Genomic DNA, 26192 nt, shown 5'->3' on the forward strand with positions numbered 1-26192 from the left:
AGCAAAGACATTACTTTGCCAACAAAGATTCATCTAGTCAAGGCTATCGTTTTTCTAGTGGTCATGTATGGATATGAGAGTTGGACTGTAAAGAAAGCTGAGAACCAAAGAATTGATGCCTTTGAACTGTGGTGATGGAGAAGACTCTTGAGAGTCCCTTGGACTGCAAGGAGATCCAACTAGTCCATCCTAAAGGAGATCAGTCCATGTTCATTGGAGCACTGATGCTGAAGCTGAAACTCCAATACTTTGGCCACCTCATGAGAAGAGTTGACTAAGTGGAAAAGACCCTGATGCTGGGAAGGATTGGGGGCAGGAGGAGAAGGGGACAACAGAGGATGAGAATGCTGGATGGCATCACCGACTCAATGGACATGAGTTTGGGTAAACTCCGGGTGTTGGTGATGGACAGGGAGGCCTGGCGTGCTGTGATTCATGGGGTCTCAAAGAGTCAGACACGACTGAGCGACTGAACTAAACTGAACTGAAGAATAGTATGGAGATTTCCTTAAAAAAATAAAATAGAAATAAAACTACCATGTGACCCTATCTGTTGGATCATCAAAAGAGCAAGAGAGTTCCAGAAAAACATCTACTTCTGCTTTACTGAGTGTACCAAAGCATTTGACTGCCTGGATTACAACAAACTGTGGAAAATTCTTAAAAAGATGGAAATGCCAGACCACCTGACCTGCCTTCTGAGAAAGCTCTATGCAGGTCAAGAAGCCACAGCTAGAACTGGACATGGAACACCAGACTGGTTCCAAATAGGGAAGGGAGTATGTCAAAGCTGTTTATTGTCACCCTGTTCATTTAACTTTTATGTAGAGTACATCATGTGAAATACCAGGCTGGATGAAGCCCAAGCTGGAATCAAGATTTCTGGGAGAAATACCAATAACCTCAGATAAGCAGATGACACCACCCTTATGGCAGAAAGCAAAGCACTAAAAAGCCTCTTGATGAAAGTGAAAGAGGAGAGTGAAAAAGTTGGCCTAAAACTCAACATTCAGAAAACTAAGATTATGGCATCTGGTCCCATCACTTCATGGCAAATAGATGGGGAAACAATGGAAACAGTGAGAGACTTTATTTTTGGGGCTCCAAAATCACTGCAGATGGTGACTGCAGCCATTAAATTAAAAGATGCTTGCTGCTTGGAAGAAAAGCTATGACCAACCCAGACAGCATATTAAAAAGCAGACACATTACTTTGCCAACAAAGGTCCATCTAGTCAAAGCTACGCTTTTTCCTGTAGTCATGTATGGATGTGAGAGTTGGACTATAAAGACAGTTGAGCACCGATGAATTGATGCTTTTGAACTGTGGGTGTTGGAGAAGACTGTTGAGAGTCCCTTGGACTCCAAGGAGATCCAACCAGTCCATCTTAAAGGAAATCAGTCCTGAATATCCATTTGAAGGACTGATGCTGAAGCTGAAACTCCAATACTTTGGCCACCTGATGGGAAGATTTGACTCACTGGAAAAGACCCTGATCCTTGGAAAGATTGAATGTAGGAGGAGAAGGGGTGACAGAGGATGAGATGGTTGGATGGCATCACTGACTCAGTGGACATGAGTTTGAACAAGCTCCTGAAGTTGGTGATGGACAGAGAAGCCTGGCGTTCTGCAGTCCATGGGTTTGCAAATAGTCAGAATTCTCAAATCAAAATATAGTTTGATTTCTATCTTTTAAGTAGACAGAAACATAAAGTCTCTGTTTGTACTATTGTTCTAGGCCCCACACGTTAGTGGTTGATCTGCAACTAGGAGAGAGGTAAGGTTAATAAAGAGAGTAGCAATATCCAAAATATCCCCCATGACTGTCTTTCCAAATAAGGGGACTGCTGTGCCTGGCATTTGTGTGAGGACCATGGGGATAGGGAGGAACGCAAATCAGGAAAGCCAACATGTATGGAGGGAAGCATATAGACAGAGGAAAGATTTCAAAGAAACAGAGGGAAGAGACTTGAGAGAAGCTCATATAACTATGCAAATGAGATATAAATGTAAATGTCTCATTACTGAGTTTAAAAAGGAAACACCTTTAGAAGTTGTACTCCAATTGCAGGGGCATGTTACTTATCATATACTGTTTAGATTAAGAGAGTCATGGCACAGAGGTTGTTTTCATCAAATGTTAATGAGTAATAACTGCTATCTAAGTAATACTGCTCTTCAGAATGGCACACTAGAATACCTTTTTATCACATCTATTTATGATGTCAGTGGACAGAATATAATGGGAAAAATTTTATGGGGAGACAAGCACACATAAACCTTTCAAGTGAACTATCACAGTAGTGATCGAAATAAAACCATGTGAATAACAGTGAAGATTTGCTCACAGATATATCTGAGACTGCCTCCTAAGAATACTACTTGTTAGTAGAGAAATGTTCAAACTTTGTGAGACTTAATTTCTTCATTCGTAGAGATAGGGATAATATAAGCTAGTTTGGGTACTATAATAATTAAATGATGTACATAATACATTTATTATAGGGCCAGGAACAGATTAACAGTAAATTGAGTTAATTTTTGTGCTATTAATCTATTAAAATAAAAACCAGATCTTATCACTCCTTTGTTCATAAGCCTCTAAGGTTGAAAGTGCCCCATCACTAATAAAGGATAAGCCAAGTTCTGACAATGCTTAAGAGGCCTCTTACACTTTGGCTGCACAGATTTCTACCTCACTCCCTTTCTGTCTGAAATCATTTCCTCCGGCTCACTGCTGTGGCCACACAGGCCTCCTCACTGCTCCTTACCAAGGTCAGGACACCTGCATTTGTTTTTTCTTGGATCACGCTTCCCCTGCATGTTCTCTCAGTGAGCTTTTCCATGATTGCTTTATTTAAAATTGCAGCCTTCCTCCTGAGAAGTCTATATCCCTTTGCCTGCTTAGCTTTCCTCAGTGTTGTTCATTGTGCCATTTACCATGACTCATTTCTTATCACATTCACTTTTTGTCTCACCTCAGTGGATAGTAATCTCGATGTAATGGAGGATTTGGGTTTATTTTTGAAATCTTTATATTCAGAGTTCCTAGAATACAGTCTGGCCCATATTTCACACTTATTAAATATTTATTGGATGGTGATGATATGTTTGATGATAAAGATGAAGACAGATGCATAGCCACAGCATCTAAAACATTTGTAATTGCATATCTTATTTGGGGAGTGAGAAGGAGAAACAAATGTTCCTTAATATAAGTTAAGGCAAAGTGGAAAGCAAAAAGAGGCAGACAGCCTGAACTTCAGCCTCATTGATGTTATTATATAACTATGTGCCATGCACATCCATCACCACTCCTGGATTTCGGGTGCCACAGTGGTGAGTAAGATTGAAGATCATAAGCCTTAGAGTCCTTTCATTCACCAGTATAACATGTTTGCCTATTGTTTCATTGTCTTGCTTTTTATTAAAAAAATATATATATAGAAAGATGGTAACAATAACCCTGTGTACGAGACAGCAAAAGAGACACCGATGTATAGATCAGTCTTATGGACTCTGTGGGAGAGGGAGAGGGTGGGGAGATTTGGGAGAATAGCATTGAAACATGTATAATATCATGTATGAAACCAGTCGCCAGTCCAGGTTCAATGCATGGTACTGGATGCTTGGGGCTGGTGCACTGGGACGACCCAGAGGGAGGGTAAGGGAGGGAGGTGGGAGGAGGGTTCACGATGGGGAATGTGGGTATACCTGTGGCGGATTATTTCGATATTTGGCAAAACTAATACAATATTGTAAAGTTTAAAAATAAAATTAAATTAAAAAAAAAGTAAAAAAAAAATATATGGCATCTTAGTACTTAATTTTTTAGAATAACTTTTCTTTGTACTCATCCTGCTTCGTAAATTACTCACTTCAGTCTCTTTCACATTCCTGTGGGGTATTATTGGGTTGGTCAAAAAGTTCCTTTGATTTTTTAAGCAAGAATGAAAGACACATTTTTCATTTTCATCAAGAACCTTATTGAACAATGTATTCACCATTTTACTCCATTACCTCTGCCATTTTGCAGGCAACTTCATAATTCCATCTTTCCAAAACTTCTAACTATTGATGTCTTTTATGATCTTCTATGGAATTGAACTTTTTCTTATTAAGAGAATTTTGCAAAGACCAAAATAAATGAAAATCCAAAGGTGAAATATCTGGTAAATAAAGCAAATGAGTCAGAACTTCTCAGCCAAGCTGTAACAATTTTTGCCTGGTCATCAAACACATGGTCTTGTGTTGTCCTGATGGAAGATTATAAATTTTCTGTTGACCAATTCTGAAATCTTTCATCAAGTCCTGCTTTCATTTGGTCTAACTGGGAGCAGAATTTGATGGAATTAATCATTTGGTTTTCTGGAAGGAGTTCATAATACACAATATCACTTTCTTTGGATGAAGACTGGCCTTTGGTGTCGTTGGTAGTGTTTTATTTCAATTGCTCCCTGATTTCTTCTGTTCCACATTTTTTACATATCCACTTTTCATCACCCATCACAATTTGGTTTCCAAACAAAAGGTTTTCTGATACATTTCAATAGAGAACTACATGCAGAAATATGGCTAAGAAGGTTTTCTTCACTTAGATTATATGGAACCCAAACATCAAAGTGATTAACATAACCAAGCAGGTTCGAATTGTTTTCAACACTTGATTTGGATACTGTGAGTATGTTGGTTATCTCCAACATAGTGAAACATTCAGTTCAGTTCAGTTCAGTTGCTCAGTAATGTCCGACTCTTTGCAACCCCATGGACTGCAGAAGGCCAGGCCTCCCGGTCCATCACCAACTCCCAGAGCTTACTCAAACTCATGTTCATTGACTCAGTGATGCCATCCAACCATCTCATTCTCTGTTGTCTTCTTCTCCTCCTGCCCTCAATCTTTCCCAGCATCAGGGTTTTTTCCAGTGAGTCAGTTCTTCACATCAGGTGGCCAAAGTATTGGAGTTTCAGCTTCAGCATCAGTCCTTCCAAAGAACATTCAAGACTGATTTCTTTTAGGATGGACTGGTTGGATCTCCTTGCAGTCCAAGGGACTCTCAAGAGTCTTCTCCAACACCACAGTTCAAAAGCATCAATTCTTCAGCACTTAGCTTTATACTCCAACCCTCATATCCATACATGAGTACTGGAAAAACCATAGCTTTGCCTAGTTGGACCTTTGTTGGCAAAGTAATGTGTCTGCTTTTTAAAATGCTGTCTAGGTTGGTCATAGCTTTTCTTCCAAGAAGCAAGCATCTTTTACTTTCATGGCTGCAGTCACCATCTGCAGTGATTTTGGAGCCCAAGAAAATAAAGTCTCTCACTCTTCCATTGTTTCCTCATCTATTTGCCATGAAGTGATGTAACTGGATGCCATGACCTTAGTTTTCTGAATGTTGAGTTTTAAGCCAATGTTTTCACTCTCCTCTTGCACTTTCAAGAGGCTTTTTAGTTCTTCTTTGCTTTCTGCATTAAGAGTGATATCATCTGTTTATCTGAAGTTATTTATATTTCTCCCAGCAATCTTGATTCCAGTTTGTGCTTCATCCAGCCCAGCATGTCTCATGATGTACTCTGAATATAAGTTAAATAAGCAGGGTGACAATACACAGCCTTGATGTACTCCTTTCCCAATTTGGAACCAGTCTGTTGTTCCATGTCCAGTTCTAACCGTTGCTTCTTGACCTGTATACAGATTTCTTAGGAGGTAGGTCAGGTGGTCTGGTATTCCCATCTCTTTAAGAATTCCCCACAGTTTGTTGTGATCCACACAGTCAAAGGCTTTGGCATAGTCAGTAAAGCAGAAGTAGATGTTTCTCTGGACCTCTCTTGCTTTTTTGATGATCCAATGGGTGTTGGCAATTTGATCTCTGGTTCTTCTGCCTTTTCTAAAACCAGCTTCAACATTTGGAAGTTCACTGTTCACATTCTGTTGAAGCCTGGCTTGGAGAATATTGAGCATTACTTTGCTAGAGTGTGAGATGAGTGCAATTGGGTGGTAGTTTGAGCATTCTTTGTCATTGCCTTTATTTGGGATTGGAATGAAAACTGACCTTTTCCAGTCCTGTGGCCACTGCTGAGTTTTCCACATTTGCTGGTATATTGACTGCAGCACTTTAATAGCATCATTTTTAAGGTTTGAGATAGCTCCACTGGAATTCCATCACCTCCACTAGCTTTGTTTGTAGTGATGCTTCCTAAGGTCCACCTGACTTCTCATTTAGGATATCTGACATTCATTATTGTCAATTAATGTCTCAGTTTGATATTATCAACCTCAAGTGGTCTACCTGACTGTTGATCATTGTCTGAGGATAAATCTCTACCACAAGATTTCACAAACCACTTTTCACACATTTGATCAGTCATAGTACCTTCTCCTTACACTGCACAAACCTTTTTTTTTTTGAGTTGCATTTTACCTTTCTTGAAATAATAAAATATAATATGCTGTAAATACTTTTTTATTCCATGTTCAGTATTAAAATGATGACACAAAAATGCATCAATTTTGAAAAACTTTTTTTAATGCATGCTGATATGATAGCTGTCCCAATACAGTCTCACAAAATTGTTTTAAATGAAGTTAAAGATAAATAAGTTCTACTTTTACTAGAGCCATCTTATGGAAAAGCTGCATGAACATTTTGGCCACACAATATTTTAGCTTAAAGCTTTAGAAATCAGGTATGTGGAAAACTTCTGTCTGTTCCTTCAATATCAATTCTCCTTTTTCTTTCTATTGTGAGAACATAAAGAGATCTCTTGTTGCAGTGCTTGGTCTTTGACTTGTCATTAACACAAGGCTACTATAACCTTGTACATCACTAAATGATGAGAGCTCTAAGAGCATCTCTTAACTGGATGGGCTCCTGGATGGGCACTAGCTACAGAGAAGTCCACGCCATGTTTCAACTCGATTACTCATCATGTCTGACTCTTTGTGACCCTATGGACTGCAGTACGCCAGGCTTCCCTGTCCATCACCAACACCTAGAGATTGTTCAAACTCATGTCTATTGACATGGTGATGTCATCCAACCATCTCATCCTCTGTCATCCTCTTCTCTTCCCACCTTCAATTTTTCCCAGCATCAGGGCCTTCTCTAAAGAGTCAGTTCTTTGCATCAGGTGACCAAAGTATTGGAACTTTAGCATCAGTCCTTCCAATGAATATTCAGGATTGATTTCCTTTAGGATTGACTAGTTTAATCTCTTTGTAGTCCAAGGGACTTCCAAGAGTTTTATCCAACACCACAGTTCAAATGCATCATTTCTTCAGCACTCAGCTTTCTTTATGGTCCAAGTCTCACATCCATACATGACGACAGGAAAAACCACAGCTTTGACTAGAAGGACCTTTGTTGGCAAAGTAATGTCTCTGCTTTTTAATATGCTGTCTAGGTTTGTCATAGCTTTTCTTCCAAAGAACAAACATCTTTTAATTTCATGTTTGCAGTCACTATCTGCAGTGATTTTGGAGCCCAAGAATATAAAGTCTGTACTGTTTCCATTGTTTCCCTATCTGTTTGCCATGAAGTGATGGGCCCAGATGCCAAGATCTTAGTTTTTTGAATGTGGAGCTGTAAGCCAACTTTTTCACTCTCCTCTTTCACTTTCATCAAGAAGTTCTTTGATTCCTCTTCACTTTCTGCCATAAGGATGGTGTCATCTGCATGTCTTACATTATTGATATTTTCCCCTGAAATCTTGATGCCAGGTTGTGCTTCATCCAGTCTGGCATTTCACATGATTCACTCTGCAAATAAGTTAAATAAACAAGGTGACAATAAACAGCCTTACCATACTCCTTTCCCAATTTGGAACCAGTTCATTCTCCCATGCCCAGTTCTAAGTGTTGCTTTTTGACCTACATACAGATTTCTAAGGAGGCCACAAAGGACAGAAACTGTATACACCTAACAGAAGTAGAAGATATTAAGAAGACATGGCAATAATACACAGAGGATCTATACAAAGAAGATCTTAATGACCCACATAACCATGATGGTGTGATGACTCACCTAGAGCCAGACATCCTGGAATGCAAAGTCAAGTGGGCCTTAGGAAGCATCACTGTGAACAAAGCTAGTGGCAGTGATGGAATTACAGCTGAGCTATTTCAAACCCTAAAAAATGTTTCTGTGAAAGTGCTACACTCAGTATGCCAACAAATTGGAAAATTTAGCAGTGGCCACAGGACTGGAAAAGGTCAGTTTTCATTCCAATCCCAAAGAAAGGCAATGCCAAAGAATGTTTAAACTACTACACAATTGCACTCATGTCACACTAGAAAAATAATGCTCAAAATTCTCCAAGTGAGGCTTCAGCATCGTATGAACCATGAACTTCCAGATGTTCAAGCTGGATTTAGAAAAGGCAGATGGCCCAGATATCAAATTGTGAACATCTGTTGGATCATTAAAAAAGCAAGAGAGTTCCAGAAAAAACATTACTTCTGCTTTATTGACTATGCCAATGTCTTTGATTGTGTGGCTCACAACAAACTCTGGAAAACTCTTAAAGAGATGGGAATACCAAACTGTCTTATCTGCCTCCTGAGAAAACAGTATGCAGGACAAGAAGCCACGATTAGAAGCTTGGAATGTTCAGCTCTAGTGCTCAACCTCAAGAGAGAAGAGAGAGGCTAGAAACTCAATCAGTTATTGATCATGCTTACGTGAAGAAGTCTGTATAAAATCCTAGCAGTCCGAAGTGTGAAAGTTTCTAATCTCACAAACACATCTATTCTGGAAGTTCCAGTTCCATTTCAGTCACTCAGTCATGTCCAACTCTTTGCACCCCATGAACTGCAGCACACCAGGCCTCCCTGTCCATCACCAACTCCTGGAGTTTACCCAAACTCATGTCCATTGAGTCGGTGATGCCATCCAGCCATCTCATCCTCTGTTGTCCCCTTCTCCTCCTGATTTCAGTATTTCCCAACATTGGGATCTTTTCAAATTAGTCAGCTTTTCATATCAGGTGGCCAAAATATTGGAGTTTCAGCTCCAACATCAGTCCTTCCAATGAACACCCAGGACTGATTTCCTTTAGGATGGACTTGTTGGATCTCCTTGCAGTCCAAGGGACTCTCAAGAGTCTTCTCCAACACTACAGTTCAGAAGCATCAGTTCTTCTGTGTTCAGCCTTCTTTATAGTCCAATCCTCACATCCATACATGAGTACTGGAAAAACCATAGCCTTGACTAGACCGACCTTTGTTGACAAAGTAATGTCTCTGCTTTAACCTAGACTCTGGAAGTGACACACCCCAATTCTATGGTGACAGAAGTCTTGTCCTTGGGGCCCTCCCAGAGCTTATCTGACTAATCATATGTATCCTTTATCATGTCCTTTGATAAACTGATACACATAAGTAAGTGTTTCCCTGAGCTACTCTAACAAATTAATCAAACCCTAGGAGGGAAACATGGCGACCTCTGATTTGTAGGCAAATCAAACAATTGTGGGAAACCTGGAAACCTGCTACTTGCAATTGACATGTGAAGTATAGTGGGAGCAGTCTTGTGGGACTGAGCACTTATCTGTGAGATCTGACACTATCTCCAGGTAAATAGTGTTAGAATTGAGTTACAATTTAGAAGACTCAGTTGGTATCACAGGGCATTGTCCAGTGTAAGAAAAAAAAAAAAAAAATGGTCACTTGGTCACCAGAAATGTATTTTATATGAGTAAAGAAGGAAACACACAGTAGGGAAAATAAGTTTTTCCCTATATAAGAAAAAAAAAAAAAAAAACAACTAAGTTTTTCTTTATAGGCGAGATAACAGATTATAAAGTAAGCAGCATATTAGGAGACTTATTGAAATAAGAAAAGATATGATGGTAACTTGGATGATCATATTCTCAGTTGATAAGAAAACAGATAAAAGATAACCAGAAAGCAAACTGAGACAACTTGATGAAGGCCTGGGATTTTTTCTTTGGAGCATCTGACTCCATTCTTTACAACATAAATAATAAGCCATAATGAACAAAACTGAAGTTGCCAATATATGAAATCATAAAAAATATGCTAGGCACATTCACAGATTAACCATTAATTCTTAATAGAGATCAAGAAAAGATCATAAGAATTGTCAGCACTTCAACTGAATTTTAAAGGATGTAGAATTTTTTTACTGGGCAGGGTAAAAATACATCTGCCCACTAAATGCTCTTGTTTGAGAAATCCATTGTGGCCACCATATTGCTTTCTTCCTTCTTTGCCTGTAGGTCACCATGTTTATTATACTCTAAACCTCTTATCTTAACCAAAGCTGACTACATTCAAGAGCCTGATGCAAAGGCCACCTATAATAGCTTTTTTCTACCCACTCCAGTGTTCTTGCCTGGAGAATCCCAGGGATGGGGGAGCCTGGTGGGCTGCCGTCTATGGGGTCGCACAGAGTCGGACACAACTGAAGTGACTTAGCAGCAGCAGCAGTGTCTGGCCAACAGCATATAAATTAATCAGGTGCCATGCTTTGTCTAGTTCTTCATGAAAACTGGGTTAACCAATCGAAACCAGTGGCTGGATCACAGGGATAAGCTAGAAAATCTCCATCATTTTATGGGTGCAGTTTTAGAGTGAAGAATGCTTACTGTTATTATTGTTGTTGTTATGATTATTAGTGACTCACTAGATAGCCAGGTCATGAGAACAAACTCGAGTCCTCCATAATATTCCACCATTCCATTAGGACTAATTTTGCAGTACTTGAAAATTTTCCCCACTTTGCTTGATTTGCTAGCATGTATCTATACCTTGAAGCAAAGTGACTGATACTCAATATCCAGTTTTTCAACTATTTTAATAATGTCACCTCTTTTCCAGAAAATGAAAAATATTAGAAACTTAAAAAAAATTCAAAAAATTAATACTAATTTCTTATTTTTATTAAGTAGACACATTTCCAATATTCTAAAATTCAAAAATATGTAAATGGATTTTAGCATCAGCATTATCATAAAGTTTCAGAAGTGATTTGCACATGTGAAAATGTTGAAATTTTATTTTTTCCTAACAATCCCTTGGTTACTATGGGATTACTGTAGCTTGAACAATGATAGAAGGAATCTGTACCCCCTAATCTGTTCAGTACTTTGATGTTATACATTTCAGTGAAACTATCTAGCTTTCAAATGTAAATTCAAATATCTTATTAAGTGCTTTAAAGAGTACAACATTAAAAAAAATATATATCTTTGTTCACATATAATTAATTCTCTATGAAGTACGATATTTTCTTTGAAATTAGGGCTAAATGCTTCTAAGTTTACCAGAAGTTACCATTATATATTTTCAAATAGGGGAAAATTTTTGGATGTAAAAATTTATAGGAAGTAAAAATTTCTTGTCACTAATAACAACAAAAAGTTATTTCCTATATTAGATTTCTCGATTGATCAATATTTATACTGTTATAGTGAAATAATAATTAATATTTTGGTAATCTTCTGAAGGCTGCAAATTCTTTAGGCTTATTATGTATGAACACAGGGAGTAAATCTCAGAATTTTACCATGGTCTTATACAGTCTATGTCAAGCTGGGATGTTAGGACCTGGGTTAAACAAAGTGCTTTATCTTCCAGACAATTTTGTTATTAGTAGTTTATTATTTTGGTTGTTTATTTGGTTTGTTATTTGATCTATTGAGATTTTCTTCCATTTATAGAAAAATATGTAAAGAATCTCCCTTTTTACTAAGTTTTTTTGTGAAGTAATTTTTTTGAAAGTTTCAAATAGGCCACTTTTTATACATTATTTATATTTCTTCATAAGTTTTCTTTAAAATTTTCCCTGTATTAAATTTATTCTTATACATGGCTTAAAAGTTCAGATAGATATTTTCAAAATGGCACTTTCTTTCCCTTCCAAGCCCCAATTTCTGCCCATTCCCTAGCATACATGGCTTAAAAGTTCAGATAGATATTTTCAAAATGGCATTTTCTTTCCCTTCCAAGCCCCAATTTCTGCCCATTCCCTAGCAGCCAGTTTCTTCTTTTAACTATTGTTTTGACCATTTATGTCTACATTTTCTATAATATATTCATAATATTGTTCCTTGATTTTCTTTTCTATTATAGATAGTATATCTTGCCAGTCTTCCAAAGAAGGAAGGATTTTGCATTCACACACAAGCATTACATACTCTGACCCACACAGAGGCATTTCCTTTTATCCATTTCCCCAATATATTTCTATGACATTTTATAGTTTTACTTCTCTAAAAAGATATTATGCACAGTTGTGTCACATTACTAAGATTATATAATTCTTCCTGTAAATCTTTTTGTATTTTCTAGGGTTAATAATTACTTTTTTTGTTGCTTAGTTTTCTATGGCCCTATCATTAATTCTCTTGAATTATTTATCAAAAATGTAAAGCTTATCTCATCATGGTCAAATACATCAGAGATTCTATTACTTCCTCTTTGGAGATATTATTCCTGGGCTCCTGGAAACCCTTGCTACAAACTGGATAGATTAGCTTCTGTGTAACTATCGTCCTTGAATCTGCTTTCACTTTCATCATGGAATTGTCTTCACTGTCTTTTATGCAAACTGCAAACCTTGACTTTACCTTACACCACATACACAAATTAACTTGAAATGGATTATAGACTTACATGTAAGTGTTTAAACTAACATTTCTGGAAGACAATATAAAAAAAGTAACTGGTTTTGAGTTTGGCAAAAACAAAAAAAATAAAATAAATTCATCAAAATTTAAAAAATATAAATACATTAAAATTAAAATTCATCAAACATTTTAAAAAGTTCTTCAAAAGGTGCAGTTAAGAGAATTAAAAGACAAACCACATACAGGACAAAGTATTTACAAAATATGTATTCAGTAAAAGAATACATAAAGACAACATAAGGAATTCTTACTACTAAATAATGAAGACAAATCAATTAAAAACAGAGGGTACAAAAGATTTGAACAGACACTTCACCAAAGAAGATAGAGTTGACAAAAGAAAAATTGTCCACCATCATTAGTCATTAATAAATACAAATTAAAACCAGAGTGAGATGTCACTATAGAAGCAGTTATTATTTATCATGTCTCACATCCAAATTTGCCCTTCAATACCTGCTCTTTAATTTTAGATTGGATTCCTCTAGAATTCTTGCTGTACGTTGAGCGGGATGTTAGAATTTCTCCATAGAGGGACCTAGAGGTAACTGCAGGAAGGAGGGAGCTAGCTTTGCTGGTTCTAGCTGCTCCACTGTTGCTCAGTGGTGCAATGTGTGGACATTCTGAAGTGCTCTGCCTTAGCCCTATGCCCAGAATTTGTGGTCCCTAAACAGACCTGAAAATGTGTATCAAAATCAGTAGCAAAAACAAGGAAGGCCAATAATAAATATTGGTGTGTGGACCAAGAGAAGCTAGAGCTAGGATAAAAATGGATATCTTCTACAGAAGTGAGTAGGTGCAAAATCTCAGAAATTACCAGATGTAAGAGATTTTTATTCCTAATAGAGTCTTGCATGTTTCTCACTATATGTTAGCTGAGTCAAAGCCATTTAAAGACTTTGGGTCAGTAAAACAGTTCAAGTAACTCACTTATATTTCTAAATGTAAGTGTGTAGAAACTGACTTTGAACTTAGATCTAGTAGTCTATGAAATCTGTCAACATCACACAGCATTTTCCAAACTATATTTTACTGGAAACTGCTTTTACTTAATGACAACAGTTATAGTATGGCAGAGAAGGAGATATCATGAGCAGTTAAACTGTGAAAATGCTAATAAAATAGCTATCTTTATTGTGGAAAATTTTAGGAATATATTTGTTGATAAAGAGAACATGTATTCAACATACATTTCAAGCCCTAACTGCTTTCATTAAAGGAGCATCTCTTGGGACTGGTGTTCTGCAGAACATAATTTGGAAATATTGTTGCCTTACAACTTACAACTCACGATGATGTCATAATAATTTAGTTCTCCTTTCATGCTCTAAAGTCATAGCACTGTTTTCTCAAAACAATTTCGATAAGAAAACCACTGTTTACTGATTCTGAGCATAAGAAATGCAGTTTTTTTCTTTTTTTTACTTCTGTGTGGTTTTATAATACTCCAGCCTCCCATAAACAGGCATGAGAATCAGAGTAACTTATTTTAAAAAGAATATCTACATTGCTGATGGTTACTTGAGTGTTTGCTAATTACCATCCCTCGTGCAGCTTTCCAGGATGCTTCATAAGACATATTGAATGCCGTAGATCCTTCTGTCATCATTGGTGCTTTGTAACTGACAGTTTCAGATATTTCTGAGGATTTATAGGTTCACTCTACTTCCAGCAAACAATTTTTTTTTTTAACAGCCACTTTTCCAGACCCTTCTGAAGTTCTCCACAGTAGTTATTTAAGCTGGTTTTTCTATTTTCCTCTCAGAAGTTTCCAAATACTTAGAGATACAGTCTTTAACTCATGAAATCCTTTCAAAAAGTAATAGGTTTCAAGAGAGCTGGTAGGCCATTGAAGAATGTTAAGAAAGAGCTCCAGAGAATACAAACTATATTTATTGGAGAATATGGTAATAATGCTTTAGCAATTTTAAACTATTTTTCAGTATATAAAAATAACAAACATATTGGAAGCAACTCAGGAAATAGAGGAAAAAAATTATAATTTCATCACTTTGAGCCAAACATGATTAGTGTCTTAGAGTATTTCTTTTTTCGCTATGTAGTTTTACCCCCATTCTTTCCTGAGAACAGTATTGCATTCTGCTGTTTCACTTGGTACATGAACCTTTTTCTATGGAATTTCATGCTCTTCATAACCAGAACGTTAATGGGTCAAAAATATTTCAGCAATTTATTTAATTATTCCCCTTTGGAAGCATATTTGGTTTATTTTCTATTTTCTCTGTAAATACTTCTGCAATAAACTCATGGTGCATAAAGCTTTTCCCCTATATTTGGAACTCTTTATGATAGCTTCTCTTAAGTGAAATTACTAGGTCAATGGACATGAACATTTTTATAGTCTTATGCCTATTATCAAATTACTTTCTGAGAGACTATACAATTTACAGTGCGACTAAGTGTGTACAAAACTCAGTTATTTAAAGATAATCTTACTCTTAAGGCAACTGTCAAAGGTGTTAGTTTATGCATTTCTGTATTTCCATATTTTATTGATTTTATGTATAACAGCAGATCATTAAAATACCAGTAAATAGACCTCATAATCTGCTTTTTTTTTCCCTTCCAAGTCCATAAAACAAATATATTTTAAAGAATAGCATTTAATTGCCACCTTTTACACATTCTTTCAAATGTGGGGTAATTGTGTTTTGTAGTAAAATAGATGTACTTTGGAGATACATGCCCAGCCTTTTTTATTTATTTATTTATTTCTTACTTTACAATATTGTATTGGTTTTGCTATACATCAACATGAACTTGCCTTTTTTAATTCTCTGAGAGTTGCCACATTCAAGCCTCAGGTGAACCGGTGGGTTCTTTCAAGCCATATTTTGTTACACTAGCTCCCTCCTCCCCAGCCAAAGCATATGGAAACTGAGATTGCTACCTGACCCAGTCAGATTTCCTCTTCCAAGACCTTGAACTAAGAGACCCAGAAGTCTTCAGGCAGTCAGCATTTTCTTGGAAGTGACAGTTCATGAAGACTTAAGAAGGAGACTAGTTGCTTGGAGTCCAAATAGCGGATGAGCAGCAAAAAGAGGGTTTCTTTACAAAGAGACAGAGATGCTGGGGAAAGAGACAGAAGATGTAAGTTTGCTTTAGTTTCATTTGGCTTTTTAATTCCCATATTTGGTCCCAAGTATGACCAGACTATTATGCCTATCTAGTGCTATAGGTTCAGTTCAGTCGCTCAGTTGTGTCCAACTCTTTGCGACCCCATGAACTGCAGCACGCCAGGCCTCCCTGTCCATCATCAACTCCCAGAGTCCACCCAAACCCATGTCCATTGAGTTGGTGATGCCATCCAACCATCTAATCCTCTGTCGTCCCCTTCTCCTCCTGCCCCCAATCTTTCCCGGCATCAGGATCTTTTCCAATGAGTCAGCTCTTCGATCAGGTGGCCAAAGTATTGGAGTTTTAGCTTCAACATCAGTTCTTCCAGTGAACACCCAGGACTGATCTCCTTTAGGATGGATTTGTTGGATCTCCTTGCAGTCCAAGGGACTCTCAAGAGTCTTCTCCAACACCACAGTTCAAAAGCATCAATTCTTTGGTGCTTAGCTTTCTTTATAGTCCAACTCTCACATCCATATATGACTACTGGAAAAGCCATAGCCTTGCCTAGATGGCCCTTTGTTGACAAAGTAATATCTCTGTTTCTCAATATTCTGTCATAACTTTCCTTCCAAAGAGTAAGCATCTTTTAATTTTGTGGCTGCAATCACCATCTGCAGTGATTTATAATACTAAAAATCACTATACTTCATGCCATGACAGTTCCAAGGATGACCAAAAAGGACAAAAATGAGTCATGGTCCAATTTCTGAAAACCCCCACCCTTTTCCCCAAATATAAAATATCCCTCTCACTCATTAGAGTATGAAATTACCAAGCACATAAAAACTAACCAACCCCATACCTTGGGGGTGTTCTTATCCTTCAAGAAGGCCTGCACTTTGGTTTTAGAAAAGTGCATCTGTCTTTCAATAAACCCACTTTCACTTTACCTTGGCTTACCTTTCACTTTCTTCTTCTCAAAGCCAAGGACACTCACTTGGCGGCCAGTTCCTGGGATTCACTGTGACCTGGGACATGACCATTCTCTTGCTCCTTCTCCTCCTGCCACAGAGTCAGTCTCCAAGCTACACTCCAGCACCACAGCCTGTTGTTCCCTTGCCTTCAGGGGACACATATTCTGGGATATAGTTCCTTGTGGGATCAAGCTGAGACTGAAACTTTCTCTGAAATTTCACCCTTTCTTGGCTTACCTCCCTTTAATAGCTGCTTCTCATCCATCTTTACCACTCTAATCCTTCTTCTAGGAGCATTTACTTTATAAATCACTAGCACTCAAGTCCTTAACTTCAGGTCTGCATCTGGGATAACCCGATCCAAAACAATGACCTGTCTTGCAAAGGCCAGGGACAGAATAGATAATTATACATAGTAAAGTGAATGAACTGCCAACTATCATTATGTACCATTTAAAGTTTTCAGGGATAGATTACCTTATTCTAAAGCTTATCTTGGAAGAAAAGCAATTAAAGTTTTATTACAGCTTTTAACCTGAAAACCAGATTAAATCTGATCTATTACTATAAAACAGCCTTCTTACTAATGATGACATTCTGTGCCATGTGTTTGCATTGAAACTTGTATCTCTTTTCTCACCAGAATAATGTTTGATAAATGACACAGGCTATGCTCTGATTTAAACTGTTACACAATAATTATATCCTTATTCTGGGTAACATGCATGCTAAATTGCTTCAGTTGTGTCTGACTCTTTGCGATCCTATGGACTGTAGTCTGCCAGGCTCCTCTGTCCATGGGATTCTTCAGGCAAAACTGGAGTGGATTACCATGCCCTCCCTAAAGGGATTGAACCTGTATCTCTTATGGCTCCTGCATTGGCGGGGGATTCTTTACTAGGGCTACCTGGGAAACTCTAACTCTGAGTTGACATAATACAAATAATCAGACAGCAAAGGGTTAGCTAAGTTATTTAACTATATATTAGACTATCCCTAGCAAAACACTGTATGTATGCATGCATGCTAAGTCGCTTCAGTTGTGTTCAACTCTTTCCAACCCTATGGACTGTAGCCGGCCAGGCTCCTTTGTCCATGGGGATTTTCCAGACAAGAATACTGGAATGGGTTGCCATGTTCTCCTCCAGGGGATCTTCTGGACCCAGGGATAGAACCTGCATCTCCTGCATTGCAGGCAGATTCTTTATTGCTGAGCCACCAGGGAAGCCCAAAAACATTATATATCAGCCGATAATTTTTAAAGTTCTCTTATGTCATCACCACTATGTATTGTAATTGCTTTTTAGAAATCATAGATTACTGAATAACTGCTAAATAGCAGAAGCTAAGTATTTTGAATTTAAAGTTTTGCATCATTTTACTACATAATGATATAAATTAATAACTCCATTATTTGCTATTGTAGGTATTATATCACAAAAAAAAGGGTTCAGAGAGGAAGAACACTATTGAAGGCCTCAAGGTAAATGACTGATACCTAAAAAGGGGGACATGTTCCTTGCCTTTGAGCAGCTTAACATACAATGAAGATAGGAATTTTATTCGTCTTAGTTATACCTACTTAAACGATCACTTATACCTCAAGGAATCTCAAATCTTTCTTTGGATAGCTTTTTTCTAAACTTTTTCTGCAAATAATAGAGATTATCTACAGTAGTAAGATTTGGAAGACATATTTCTGTTTTAATGCTACTGTTAAGCATTGACATTTGATTATTCTATATTTTCTACTTGCCTCCTTAGTAAAATAGCCATAATTGTACTCAAGGCTTTTATACCACCTTATCAGGCTTCCCTGATAGCTGAGTTGCTAGCGAATCGGCCTGTAATTCAGGAGACCCCTGTTTCATCCCTGGGTCGGGAAGATCCCCTGGAGAAGGGATAGGCTACCCACTCCAGTATTCTTGGGCTTCCTTTGTGGTTCAGCAGGTAAAGAACCTGTCCACAATTGGGAGACCTGGGTTCGATCCCTGGGTTGGGAAGATCCCCTGGAGAAGGGAAAGGAAAAGGCTACCCACTCCTGTGTTCTGGCGTGGAGAATTCCATGGACTGTATAATCCATGGGGTCGCGAAGAGTTGGACATGACTAAGCAGCTTTCACTTTCACTAATCTCATAATTAACTGCTGTAACATTCTCTCCAGGGTCAGAATAGTGAGTGAACCTAAACTAAATAAAAACCAATCTTAAATGTACCCTCCATCTAGAAAAAGCTACACTTCTAGAGAAGTCTGAATTTCAATAAGTTTTCAAACTTTCTAGCTGAGTCTTTACTTTTCATACTTTAAATACCTGTGGATAAATATTGCAAAGTTTCATGAAAATACAACTCTGGTGAAAAGTACCAACCCTCACCTGTATTAAGAGAAGATGACACTTTAAGCCAAGAAGCTATTTCCTCCTCAAATTGCTCCCTGCTTTATTCTTTAACTGCAATTGCAGCCTCCCTCTCAATGTGCCTTCCTCCACTTAATCTCTCTTCCACCTCTGGGCTATCACTTTGAAATATACAGTACTTGGAAAAAATGGCCTCAAGAGAAGATATGATTCTTCAACATATTTTATGGGTGAACCTACAGGAGGAAGAAATAAAATCTTTTAAAGCCCAAGATTTAATGAAAATGGGAACAAATCACAGTGGAATGCAGTTCCAGCTATGAGCTACAAACACACGAAGGGACACTGAAGTTAAGTATGCTTTATATTTCGAATGTCTTGAGCACATCGTGATTTAAAGTAGCCACTAGAGAGTATGCAAAATGTGCATAATTAATGTGTATTGGATTTCCTTTTGGTGGATCTCCTTTTTTATTTGCTGTTATCTTCTTGCCTTAATTTACCTGACCTGTCAGTTATCTTGAGTTCAGAAATAACAAAGTCAACTTATTTGACCTTGACTGATGGTCAAGTGTAAGTCATTAACAGAAACCACAAGGCAGAGTGCAAAACAATAGAGATTTTGGAATTATAAAGAAAGGGGTTCAAGAGTAGTGGTTCCCAATGAAAGAAGGATGAATTGGGAGTGTGGGATTAGCAGATATAAACTGTTATACACAGAACAGATAAACAACAAAGTCCTGCTGTACAGCACAGGGAACTCTACTCAATATCCTTTAATAAACCATAATAGAAGTGAAAATGAAAGTCAGTCCTGTCCAACTCTTTGTGACCCCATGGACTACACAATCCATGGAATTCTTCAGGCCAGAATACTGGAGTGGGTAACTGTTCCCTTCTCTAGTGGATCTTCCCAACCCAGGGTTTGAATCCAGGTGTCCCACATTGCAGGCAGATTCTTTACCAGCTGAGCCACCAGGGAAGCTCAAACCATAATGAAAAATGATATGAAATAGAATATTTGTATATCTGAATCTCATTGCTGTAAAGCAAAAATTACAATATTGTAAATCAATTATGCTTCAATAAGATGTTTAACAAATGAGAAGAAGTTCAAATTCTATCTCTGTTACATATAGTTTTTCTTTATACATGTCATCCAATTCTTTGGTTTCTCAGGTTTTCATAGATAAGTAGAAATAATTTTAGCAGAAAAAATAACCTATTGTTAGCAGTTATTTTGGACTATGAGATAATGCATGTAAATCATGTGAAGTGCTTTGCAAAGTGGCTGGAATATGAAGTATGAATGTCCTTTAACATTATAACTTAAATTTTAGTTATTTTTATAATTCAGTTCTTTCTCATTATGACTTACTTTCAGTTCCATTCAGTCATTCAGTCATATCTCACTCTTTGCAACCCCATGGACTGTAGCACTCCAGGCTTCCCTGTCCATCACCAATTCCCAGAGCTTGCTCAAACACATGTCTGTCACGTTGGTGATGCCATCCAACCATCTCATCCTCTGCTGTTCCCTTCTCCTCCTGCCTTCAATCTTTCCATAATCAGGATCTTTTCCAAAGAGTCAGTTCTTCACATTAAGTGGCCAAAGTATTGGAGCTTCAGTTTCAGCATCAGTCCTTCAAATGATTAATTTCCTTTAGGATGGATTGCTTTGATCTCCTTGCAATCCAAGGGACTCTCAAGAGTCTTCTCCAAAACCGCACTTCAAAAGCATCAGTTCTTTGGCACTCAACTTTCTTTATGATTCAACTCTCATATTCATTCATGACTACTGGAAAAACCATAGCTTTGACTAGACAGAACTTTGTTGGCAAAGTAATGTCTCTGCTTTTTAATATGCTGTCTAAGTCATAATTTTTCTTCCAAGGAGTAAGAGTCTTTTAATTTCATGGCTGCAGTAACCATCTGCTGTGATTTTAGAGCCTAAGAAAATAAAATCTGTCACCGTTTCCACCGTTTCCCCAACTATTTGCCATGAAGTGATGGGACTGGATGTCATGATCTTTGTTTTTTGAATGTTGAGTTTTAAGCCAGCTTTTTCACTCTCCTCTTTCTCTTTCATCAAGAGTGTCTTTAGTTCTTCTTCACTTTCTGCCATAAAGGTGGTGCCATCTGTGTATCTGAGGTTATTGATATTCCAAGTCAAATATTTGTTTTAAAAACTATTTAATTTTAAAATATGCACTGAAAGGAAATTAAGGGAATGGGTTGTATTTTCCCTTCTACCTATCTCTTCTCAATTTCTCTAGTGGCTTAGCCATATTTTAGGTGCTTGATAAATAAATATTGAACAGATTTTGAACCATGGAAAGTAGTCATAAACTGGATATTTACATATTTTAACATTTAGCTTTAGAAAACTGAAATACAAGATTAACAATCTGAATCATTGCAAAAAAGTATGAAGTAAAAATGACATCTCATAGTAAAAGGACATTAGTGGAAAAAAATAGTGAAATTTGAGTAAAATGAATTCTAGTTAATAGTAGTGTATTGATGTTGGTTTCTTTATTGTGATAAATGTACTATGGTGTTGAAAGATAAGGGCCTATCAAAAAACAGGAAGTAAAGAGTGTGGCAAGGAGGTGAAGAAATTAGAATCCTTGTGATCTGGTGGTGGTAATATAAAATTGTCCATCAAAGGATAAATGGAGCAGAATGAGACATATAAATATGACAAAATATTATTCAGTTTTAAAAAGGAAGAATGTTCTGATTTATGTAACAATATGAATGAAACTTGGACACATTATATAAGTGAAATGTCAGTCAAAAAAAGACAATGCTGTATGATTCCACTTATATGAAGTACCTAGAATAATCACATTCACAGAGACAGAAAATATAATGGTGTTTGCCAGGGACTAGGGAGATGAAGGAATGGAGAACTATTGTTTAGTTACTAAAGAGTTTCAAATTTACAAGATGAAAAGAATTATGGAGATGTATGGTAGTGACAGCTATGCAAACACTCTGCATTTAATTCCATTGAATTTGAATTGTATACTCAGAAATGATATAAATGGCAATTTTGTGTTATGTACATTTTCCCCCAGTTAAAAAAAGGAAATATAGGGGAAAGTGAATAAATGTTATATGAAAACTTTATATTATCTTTGCCACTTTTTTGTGATTTGACATTATTCCAAAATAAAAAGTTGATTGCAAAAAAGTAATCTCCTTTCCAAACAAAACCCTAAATTCTTAGTCCCACTTCTCAGAAGCAACTACTGGAAACATTACACATAAAATAAAGAAACACACACATACACACACTGAAAAGTCTCAGGAAAATTCCCAAATGGAGCTAAAAACCTATAATCGTCTTACTGCCAAACAATGATGCTTCCTTCTGTAGACCAAGATGAGAGGGAGATAGAGTATGATCATTTCTCTTAAACAAGATATGCCAAATAAGTTTGCTGGACACTTTCCTCTAAATCATCTGTAAAATGTTATGAGGAAGAATAATTGAAGTGCGTCTTCAAACCCTGAGGTTTGTTTGTGTTTTATCGTCTTAAGAATTTTACTTCCTTGCTCCTTTTTTATATTTACGTCTTACTAAATAGAACCGAACACATTCTTTTGAATAGAGAACTAAACAAGAGGAAGTCATAATGGAATTTAGAATAGGGGTGTGATTGAATTTTGCACAAGGCCACCTCCTCCAATCAGTGGGAAATCCAGGATATTGACAGGACAACTACCTGCATTACCTATCTCCATTGTGCTGAAATCAGATGCAGTCAAATCCTCTGGTGACTTAGTTATAAGCTATGGGTACCAGTTCTGTCATGTGCCATCAAGGAACGAATACAAAAGTAAAAGCCCCAAAACAATTAAATAGTTGATTATTCTTCTCATCAATAGGAAGAAGCCAAGAAGTAGAATTGATAAAATCTACTTTTTCTATGCATTTGAAAGAAAATAAAAGTTTCATGAAATCCTTTGAATATATTCTATTGCTTAGTGTCCTGAAATATTCTTCTCATTGTGATTTCATCATCAAAATAAAGTTTAACGCAGAAAGAGGAGCACTCTCCCCAGCTTTGGCCAACCTAAAACAAACAGAAAACCCACACTGACATATTCACATATAGCCACATCCATACCCTCCCACGTACCTTTAATATCACAGATAGATGATTATAAAAATTGTTCTTGATTCCTTTCACTAAACAATGTTCAGACCACCAGCACAGAAATACTAACACTCTTTAATGAATGCATTGTTTGCCATTATAGGGATGTACCATTATTTATAGAATATTATCTCTTTTCAGTGCTATATCTTCAGGTCTCACAATAGTACTTGGTACATAGTAAAGCATGAGAAATATTTATTGAATAAAAAATGGTTTCAACCATTCCCTAATGGTGAATTTTTACATTGTTTTCTGTCTTTGGTTGTTTAAACAATGCTTTGATTAACATCCCTCCATATGTGTTTAAATATTATGTATACATTTTGTTTTGTAAAATGAACTCCTAGAAAAAGAATTATTATACATAAAGAGAAACATAAGCATTTTTATTTTGATAAATAGGTAGTTTAATAACTTAGTTATCTCTGAAATAAAACTATGAATTTTATGAGAAAGATTTTTAGGCCTGGCTCTAAAAACCACACTTGTAAGTTGAATTTGGAATTTGTTTTGCTAATAAAGATGGAGAGTGCCATGTATAATGGAAAATGTGAATAACTCTTATACAATTTGTTTGGATTTGAGATATTTTTGTTCACAGTTATGGATAGACCTGTTTTTCTAAGAATCAGTAGCATTTCAAACAAATATAAATATTACTAGTTAAAATCTAATTCTAGGTAATTCTTATGGCTCAGTCAGTAAAGAATCTACCTGCAATGCAGGAGACCTGGGTTTGCTCTCTGGGTTAGGAAGATCCCCTGAAGGAGGGCATGGCAACCCACTCCAGTGGGTGTTCTTGATGGTAGAATTCCCATGGATGGAGGAGTCTGATAGCCTGCAGTCCATGGGGTGGCAAAGAGTCAGACACAACTGACCAACTAAGCACACACACACACACAAAATCTAATTCTAAGTAACTCTAGGTAAAATCTAACTCTAGGTAGATCTAACTCTGGTAAATGACTCAACTACCTATTTGAAATTTTCTTTTCCCACAAGCTACATAATGTTAGACAGCTTTGATTCCTGCATTAACGTAAAGCACCAGATTCATCAGAAGTAGGATGCTTTGCTTACTTAGTTTTTTCATTATTACTGTTTAGTCTAATAGCTAAGGACATGGGATTTGAAGAGGTCAAGCCTGAGATGAAATTTCATCTTTGTCACATAACTAGCTTGACATTAATTTAATTTAATTTTTTTAATTCCTCTAAGCCTAAATTATTTCAATATCAAAATGAGGATGATGCCATTTATCTTACAGTTTTGAGGTGAGGAGTAAATGAGATCGTATATTTTTTTAGTATCCATAAAGTTTTTTATATACAAAAGAATACTTTTTGTTTCTCCAACAAAATACCTCGGAATTTGGAATCACCTTTAGTGTCTTGGGGCTAACATCATAAATGTCCAATATATCTTTTTCACCCATCAAAAAGCTTAAGTTTCTCTGAATTATTCTCTTCTGGACTAAACGATTCTTTTTGTTTGTTTAGAAAAACTAAGGCAGGAATCACAGAAAGAATGTATCTTTCAGATCTGCTCGCACCATTTAAAACAATAACATTTTGAATACTGGCATTGAATTTTCCTGCTGAGATAAAATACACAAACAGAAAATGGAAAATTTGAGTACTATTAAGTGTTATTTCACAAGTTAGTATCACATGGATAGTATCTTTTCAGGATCAGTACAACAGATGAGTACTCCACAAGAACAATCTGGAAAAAGTGGAGAGCTTAGTAGCAGTTGATGATGAATGGGCTGGAGTATTCTCTCCACCCACCTTGATCTGTTTCATGTTTAATGCCTGGGTAATGCTAAAAAAGAAGCTGTGAGTCGCACTTCAAAATTAAGACTCTATTTGATAATAGAATGTTATTCTAGATCAGGACTCTTTCAAACCTATGCCTAATATAGAGCCTCAGCCTAGAAGCTCTTTTGTTAGTTGTTAGTTATCTCTTTTTAATATATAGTTCCATCAGAAGCAATCTTTTTTGTTTGCAATAGAAAATAAATGTCTCCACCCCACCTTGGTAATTCTCTAAAAGTTAAAAGTCCCCTGAAATATGTAGCTAAACATTTACATACACCATCAGTTCAGTTCAGTTCAGTTCAGTCGCTCAGTAGTGTCCAACTCTTTGCGACACCATGAATCACAGCATGGGCCTCCCTGTCCATCACCAACTCACTGAGTCTACTCAAACTCATGTCCATCTAGTAGGTAATGCCATCCAGCCATCCCATCCTATGTCGTCCCCTTCTTCTCCTGCCCCCAATCCCTCCCAGCATCAGAGTCTTTTCCAATAAATCAACTCTTCGCATGAGGTGGCCAAAGTACTGGAGTTTCAGCTTTAGCATCATTCCTTCCAAAGAAAACCCAGGGCTGATCTCCTTCAGAATGGACTGGTTGGATCTCCTTGCAGTCCAAGGGACTCTTAAGAGTCTTCTCCAACACCACAGTTCAAAAGCATCAATTCTTTGGTGCTCAGCTTTCTTCACGGTCCAACTCTCACATCCATACATGACTACTGGAAAAACTATAGCCTTGACTAGATGGACCTTTGTTGGCAAAGTAATGTCTCAGGTTTTGAATATGCTATCTAGGTTGGTCATAACTTTCCTTCCAAGGAGTAAGTGTCTTTTAATTTCATGGCTGCAGTCACCATCTACAGTGATTTTAGAGCCCCCCAAAAATAAAGTCTGACACTGTTTCCACTGTTTTCCCCATCTATTTCCCACAAACTGATGGGACCAGATGCCATGATCTTTGTTTTCTGAATGTTGAGCTTTAAGCCAACTTTTTCACTCTCCTCTTTCACTTTCATCAAGAGGCTTTTGAGTTCCTCTTCACTTTCTGCCATACGGGTGGTGTCATCTGCATATCTGAGGTTATTGATATTTCTCCCGGCAATCTTGATTCCAGCTTGTGTTTCTTCCAGCCCAGCGTTTCTC

This window comes from Bison bison, unplaced genomic scaffold (genome assembly GCF_000754665.1).
Source record: "Bison bison bison isolate TAMUID 2011002044 unplaced genomic scaffold, Bison_UMD1.0 scf7180017864075, whole genome shotgun sequence".
NCBI classification, from domain to species: Eukaryota; Metazoa; Chordata; class Mammalia; order Artiodactyla; family Bovidae; genus Bison; species Bison bison.